Source organism: Thalia democratica, chromosome 6, assembly GCF_965202585.1.
Source record: "Thalia democratica chromosome 6, ktThaDemo2.hap1.1, whole genome shotgun sequence".
NCBI lineage: Eukaryota > Metazoa > Chordata > Thaliacea > Salpida > Salpidae > Thalia > Thalia democratica.
Window position 1 is genome coordinate 24258451 of NC_139170.1, and position 7854 is coordinate 24266304.

Here is a 7854-nt window from a genome sequence, read left to right on the forward strand (position 1 = left end):
TTAATGTTCTTTAAGACATTAAAATGCAGTTATCAAGTATTCTAAACAATCTAAAATTAAGTTATATATAAAATACAATAGCCTTAAAATTCTTTATAAGACATTTTTACGCTTTTTAACGTGTACTCTAACTGAAACTTTTTTTTATAGTTTTTAAGAACTAGAAGTTTTAAAAGTTTTATAAGCATTTTTACGCTGTTTAACGTGTGATTAATCTTTAAAAAAAGTTCTGTTGTAATTGAATATAACCTTTTTAAGTTTTGTTTGGCGTTTTTTGCTTTTCTACGTATACTCGGACTATAATAAAAAATTCTTATTAAAAGATCATAAAACCTATTTAAATTGTATAAGATGTTTTCATACTGTCCTACGGGTATTCAAACTCAATAAAAAAACATTCAAGTAATGGAACACTTAAACCTTTTGTAATCTATAAGATATTTTTATGCTGTTTTACGTGTATTCTAAATAAGATAAAATTTAACTTTTATAATTCTATAAGAACTTAAATTTTTACGCCATTTTAAATGTTTTTTAAATGAAAAAAACTTTTTAAATTATTTTGAATTACTTATTTAACAATTTAATCCTTTTACTTCTTCAAGACATTTTCACGTTGTTTTAGTCGTATTCTCGTTGTAAAACAGTTTTCTAAATTATAATAAATTAAATATTTTTAAGTTATACAGGACGTTTCAACTCTGAAAAGTATTTTAACCAAAGAAATATTCCTAAAAGTAACTAACCTGTTATCAATTTAAGTTTCTTTAAAAATGTTACATTGTTTTAGGTGTATTCTGTATAAATTACAAATATAAAATTCAAATGAATGAACTAAAACCTATAAAAATTCCAAAAGACGTTTTTACGCTGTTTTTTGTGTATTCTATCTGAGTAAAAGAATTTAGTAATATTGCAATTAATCTTCTTGAGTTCTTTAGACGTTTTACCGCTGTTTAATGTATATTCTGTCTGAAATAGAAAAATTACCAATAATAAGACACTTTAACTTTTTATAGTTGTATAAACAGCTTTATGCTGTCTTAGGTCTATCTAAACTAAAATAGAAACTATTTAAGTAGTAAACAACTTAGACCTTTTAAAATTCTAAATTCATATTCACGTTATTTGAAGTGTATTCTAAACTAATCAAAAAAGTTTAAGTATAAATGCAACAAAACCATTATAGTTTTATAAGACGTTTTTACGTTGTTTAACATATATTCCCATCTGAAAAAAAGTTGGTTATAATGCAAGTTAACGTTTCAGATTTTTTAGAAAATTTTTTCACTTTTTTACATATACTCTGTCTAAAATAGATAAAAATTGTAAATTATCAAACATTTTAACCTCATTTTAAATCTCTATACGACTATTTTTGCTGTCTTAGGTGCATTTAAAGTATACAAAATTACTGTAATATCGATATAAAACCTTTTTTGGTTCTTTTTGACGTTTGACGCTGTTTACGTTTATTCTGATTACAATAAAAAAAAGGTTCTGGTAAAACAAAACTTTAAACTATTTCAGTTGTCTAAGACATTTTTATGCTGTATTACGTGTATTAAAACTTTATTTAAAAATTTATTAAGAAAGCACTTATACATTTAGATATAAGTAATATTTTTATGCTGTTCTAGGTGTAATTTAACAGGATTTTTTTTTCTTTAATAATGCAATTTATTTAAATTTTAGCGCTTTTTTACGTGTATTTCATCTAAAATTTTAAAAATTTAAAAATATTTGAGGTTTACCATTTAAAGTTCTTTAGCACAATTTTATTCTGTCTTAGGTCTGTTTTAACTTTGATATAAAGTTTCAAGTAAATAAAACATTAAATCGCTGTTTTAGGTGTATTTTAAACAAATGAATAATTAAGTTAATCTGATTAATTAAAAACACAATTAATCTTTTTGAAGTTAGTTAGGAACTTTTACGCTATTTTACGTGTATTCCAATACAAAATAATTTTTTTATAAGTCAATATGGTTTAGATACTTTAAGAGTATCATAGAAAGTTTTACTTTGGTTAAATTGCACTTAAAAAAACTTAAAAGAAACTTTCAAGTATAACAGAACTCAACTTTTAAACCTTTAAAAATTCTCCAAGATGTTTTTACGCTGTTTTACATATAGTCTGTCTAAAATAGCAAGAAAATAATAAGTGTTAAATACTTAAACGTTTTAAAGTTCTATAAACAAATTTTATGCTGTCATAAGTCTATTTAATGTTTGATTAAACTTTAATATAAAAAAATTAAAGTAATAGTGAACTAAACCTTGAAATATTCTAAAGACCTATTTATGTTGTTTTACGTGTATTCCAATTGAGATTTTATTTTTTTGTAGTTGTTATGCAGCTGAACCTTTTAAAGTTTAAAATGACAATTTAACGCTGTTTAAGGTGTGTTCATGCTAAAACAATAACATATCCTTTAATAATGCAACTAGTCCCTTTAAAGTTCTAAAGGACGTTTTTACGCAGTTTTACGTGTATTCAATTAAAACAAAATAATTGTTGTCCTTTCAAACATTTTAAGGCTTTTATCAAATTTATACAATATTTAGGGTGAATTTTAGATAAAAAAGATAGTTTTAAGTACTTATGCACTAAAACCTTTAACAATTCTTTAAAAGGTTTTTACGCTGTTCAACATGTATTTAAAGAAAATTGTTTTTATTTAAGTTTTTATGCACTTTAACCTTTTAAAGTTCTATAGGAAATTTTTAAGTTGTTTAAGTTGTAATTAAACTATAAAAAAATATCTGTAATAATGCAGATAATCCTTTTAAAACTATTTAGTACAGTTTTAGACTTTTTTTACGTGTAATTAAACTAAAAAGATCATATTCTAATTAAAAGAGCAATTATAATTTATTTAATTCTTTATAATATCTTTATGGTGTTTTAGTTCTATACAAGCTTAAAATGAAATTTTTCAAGCAATTAAGAACTTGAACCTTTTAAAGTCCTAAAGTTATTCTACGCTGTTTTAATGTATTCTAAAAAAATTTTAACAAAACTTGTTAATGCCTATTAAAGGACGTTTTTAATTTTTAAGACCGTTTTTACGCTGTTTTACGTATATTTTATCTAAAAAAAATTATAATCGGTAAAACACTCTAACATTTTAAAGTTCTAGTAGGCAATTTTATGCTGTCTAATATCTATTTTAACTTAAATAAATAGAAATAGAAGTAATAAAGGACTTAAACCTTAAAATTTATTTGACGCTTTTACGATGTTTTACTTAAATTACAACTAAAGTTTACATTTATGTTTTATGCAATTAAACTTTACCAACTTCTATTGGACATTTTTACACTGTTTTAGGTGTATTTAAACTGAAAAAACTATCTGTTTTTTGCAATTTAAGCATTAAACGTCCTTTTTGCCGTTTTTATGCTATTCAACGTTAGAACAGGTCTAAATCTCAAAAAGATAAAATTGCACGAGGGAGCTAAATTGCACGAGAAAAAAGTTGCACGATAGCACAAAATTGCACAAAGCTAAATTTGCACGAAGCCAAATTTGCAAGAGGGTACAAAATTTCACGAGAGAACAAAACTGCACGAAAACGATTTTGCACAAAGCATCAATTTTGCTCGACTTACATTTTTGCGCGAGAATAAAAAAATACAAAAACAAATAAAAAAAAAAAAGAAAAAAAAAAACTTTATAAAATTAAAAGAAAAAAAAGCTACCGACCGAGGGTAAGGGTTAGGGGTGTCAGTAAAAGTATAAAAATAAATAAATAAAAAATTAAAATAAAAATAAACAAATAAATATAAATAGAAAATAAAATAAAACAACTTACCGACCGAGGGTAAGGGTTAGGGGTAATAGTGATAGTAAAAAAAAACATAACATAAAATAAAATTTAAAAGTAAAAAAATAATGAATTTAATAAAATAATTTAAAAAAAAATTTAACCTGTGCAAAATTTTCTGCTCGTTCAAAAGTGTCTTCGTGCAAAAGTATCTTCGTATTATATTTTGCACTCGTGAAATTTTGTCCACTCGTGCAACTTTGTACGCTTGTGCAACTTAGACAGCTACCCGTTCAACGTATATTCTGACTAAAATAGAAAAAAATTATAGTAAAAGATCATTAAACTTTTAAAAGTTGTATAGGATATTTTTATGCTGTCTTACTTATTTAAACTGAATATAAAATTTTATTTATAAAACACTTAAACCTTTTAGAATATATAAGAGATTTTTGTGTTGGGTATTCTAAATCAGAGGTCGTCAAATTGTACACCAGTGCACATAGGTGTACACGAAATTTATTTTAGGTTGCACGAAACTTTTTAGGTAAACAAAACTTATTTTGGGGTGCATGAGTTTTTCAGTGGAACAAAATTTAGCTCTTATACTATTTATTATTTTTTAAGGATGAAATTTAGCATTAAAGTTTATTAGAGCCCGCTTGACTTATATTTTTTGGTCATTTTGTTTAAAACGACCAATTTTGTACATTCTAACACTATCATTGTGATTAAATCAATAATGGAATAACCTTTTAAAGAATTTTCTCAAAGTGATTTTCAAAGGCTCACATATGGAAAAAATTAGTAAACAACTTTATTTAACTTTATCAAATTTCTCAGTTTAAGCCTTGTGCAACAATTAAAATTACTAAGCATTATTATGATAAAATTTATAATACAGTAATCAGTAGATATATTAAAGATTTATCTATTATTTATTTTTACAGTTTATTATCAACGAAACAATGTTCCACTTCTATATCGGTATACAGGAGATCATCAGTTGTTAAAAACAAATCTGATAAATTTTTGAACAAAACAAATGGAAGTTATGTTAAAGTATTAAGTAAAACAAAATGAATAACAAAGTATTTGGTTTTTTTCTAAAATACAAGTTTTAAAGATGCTGCATATGGTTTTAATTTCACCGATCTCGTAGAGGATGCTCCATTTTATATCGTAATCCTCTAGAAATTTTTAACATTAAAATACGATCCCAAGTTACAACATTTGATTACATAAACCTTATCCAATGAGACAAATTAGCAAAATTTTCTTAATTTGTATCAAAACATATTACTTCTATTTGTACACTAATTAAAACAACAAGATAATCATGTCATAAGGCTAAATTAAAAATTTTAAGCGTTAATTTTCAACAATATATTAATTGCAAAATTTTCTAGCTAATCAATTGCAAACCATGTTTTTATTATTATATTTCTATTTTTTGCAAGTAATTTCAATGTTAGTCCTATTTATCACTATTTATTTTTTTTTTCTGTCTATATTATTAATAAAATTCTTAAAAATGTAACATAAGTATTAAATTTTTACTCAAATTTAGCACTTTGTTTTTCGTTTTTGTTAAACCATAAGTTTTTAAATCATAAGTTCAATGCTTTATTTTTCTTTTAATTTTATTTAATATTTTTACATAACTTTCATTTATTTTGTTCAAAAACTTTTTTTCAAAATTGTTTATAACAACTGGTGATCTCCTATCTGCCAATATAGGAGTGAAATATTGTTTTGTTGAGAACAAGCTGTAAAATTAAATAATAGATAAAATTCTTCTTAAAGCTATTTAAGTATTTTGATAAAATAAAATAAAACCTTTCACTTAGAACATAAATCATTAAAAATCAAAATAACAAACTTAAAGAAATTTTAATATCGTAGTATTAAAACTTAAATAACACACAAAAATCTAACATGGAAATACTTTGGTCTAACACAACAATTATTTTTATAAATAAACACATGAAAGTAGCTTTAAAATATCTTTTTTAATGTGTTATAATATTTAAGACAGTTTTTTAGCTTAAACTTAAGTTTAAACAAAAATTTAACTCACTAACTTGTATTTTTTTTAAACTGTAATAAGTTCAGAAATCTTGGAAATAGTTCCTGAAAAATACTTGGCTACCATAATATTTTAAGAATAATTCGATATTTAAAAATTAAAAATAAAATAAGAATAACTTAGCCAAAGTGATTTTTATCAAAACTCAGTGTAATTTTATCTAGATTCATTTAAATCTTGGACAATATTTAGCTGTTTAAGTTTCAATAATTAAAAACTATAACACCAATAATTTTGAAAAATTTTACGTTTTGAAATGTCTATTTAATTTTTTGTATTTTTTTTTATTGTTTTCTATAAGACTTATAAAACTTTGATCAGGAGCGTTATTTCAGGATAAGTTTTTTAAACCCTAAAAATTGCAACCCTTTTTTTTTCAAAATCTCAGGATTAAAAAAATCTCTTTTAGTGAAATTTAAACTTTTAAAGTTATGTACGGCGTTTTAACGCTGTTATACCTATTCAATAACTAAAATAGGAAAAATCTCTAGCAAAAATGAACCTAAACCTATTAAAGTTGTATAAGACATTTTTATGCCGTCTCATGTGTAGTTAAACTCAATAAAAAAATTAAATAAATAAAGCACTTAAACCTTTTAGATCTATAAGATATTTTTATGCTGTTTTTGGTGTATTCTAATAAAAACTTAAATTCTAAATGGTATGCACTTAAACATTTTAAATATGTATAGAACCTTTTTACGCTGTTTTAATTGTATTTTAATTGAAACTAAACTTTGAATTAATAAATAAATGTTTAAAACTTCAATAGGACGTTTTCATCCTGTTTTATTTGTATTCTAGTTGAGGAATATAATGACTAAAGTCTTTAAAAGTACTATAAGACCATATAAGTTTTAAGTGTATTCTAACTCAATTAAAAAAAATTAAGTAATATTGCATTGAGCCTCTGACATATAATTAAGACGTTTTTAGACTGAAGGACGATTAGTTTTGGGACGTATTCACGCTATTTATTTATGTATTCTTAATGATAAGCAATCATCATCTAAAGTTGTCTAGTAATTTTTTTTTATCCTTTTAAAGCATCTGTGCAGATTTATTTGACAAGTATTCTCTTTTTACTTTTTTTTTTATCTTTTTGGTTTTATTACAGTTTTATTGTTAAATTGTTTCAATAATTGTTTTGTAAATTTTTAGAATGAATCATAAAACATGTTTATTTTTTCAAATTGTTAAAGCATTAAAACACATAATTGATCGTAAACGATTATTTAAATAATAAAAAATTGAACAATTTTTTACTTGTGCATAACTTATTTTAAAAATATAACAAAAGCACTTTTCATTTAGTTGAGTACTTTTAAGTAAGTATTTTTAATAATTGTATTATACTAAATTTAACAGTATTGAATTTGAAAAAAAACTATATTGCAGTTAAACGTTTAAATTTAAAAATTTTTAATTTGTTAATAGAGCAACTATCTGTCTTTCTTGGTACTAAGAAGTTAATTTTAAGTAGCCTTTGCAATTTAATTTTAAAGAACTCAATGTTATTTAGTAGTGTGCTTTTAGCCAGCGCTGTTGCTTGTAAAATCTTAAGAATGCTCTACTTGTGTTGTTGCCATCTTGTTTTGTGAGAAACTCCCGTAGAACCGTAAAAATAACTATAATCATTATCTCTGACTATCTCTATCTACAATATTAAATAAATGGCCATTGCCGAAGCGGACAGAGTTAAAGTACTTTATATAAGAAAAAAAAGGAGTTCTACATGCCCCTATTATAGATCTAGTCATTATTCATTTTTATCTACAGTTGTTACTTCTATTTATTTTAAAATCTTAAGTTTTATTTATTATTGTTAGCTTACGAATAAATTTTGTTTTTTTTCATGAGTGTTTTTGCTTACTTTTCATTTACAGTTAATTAATTTTCCGTATATTTACTAATGTACTTAGTTACGATGACTAATTATTTACTAATTAGACACTTTCTCGTTACTTGATTTTACTATATATGTTTATGTGCTTC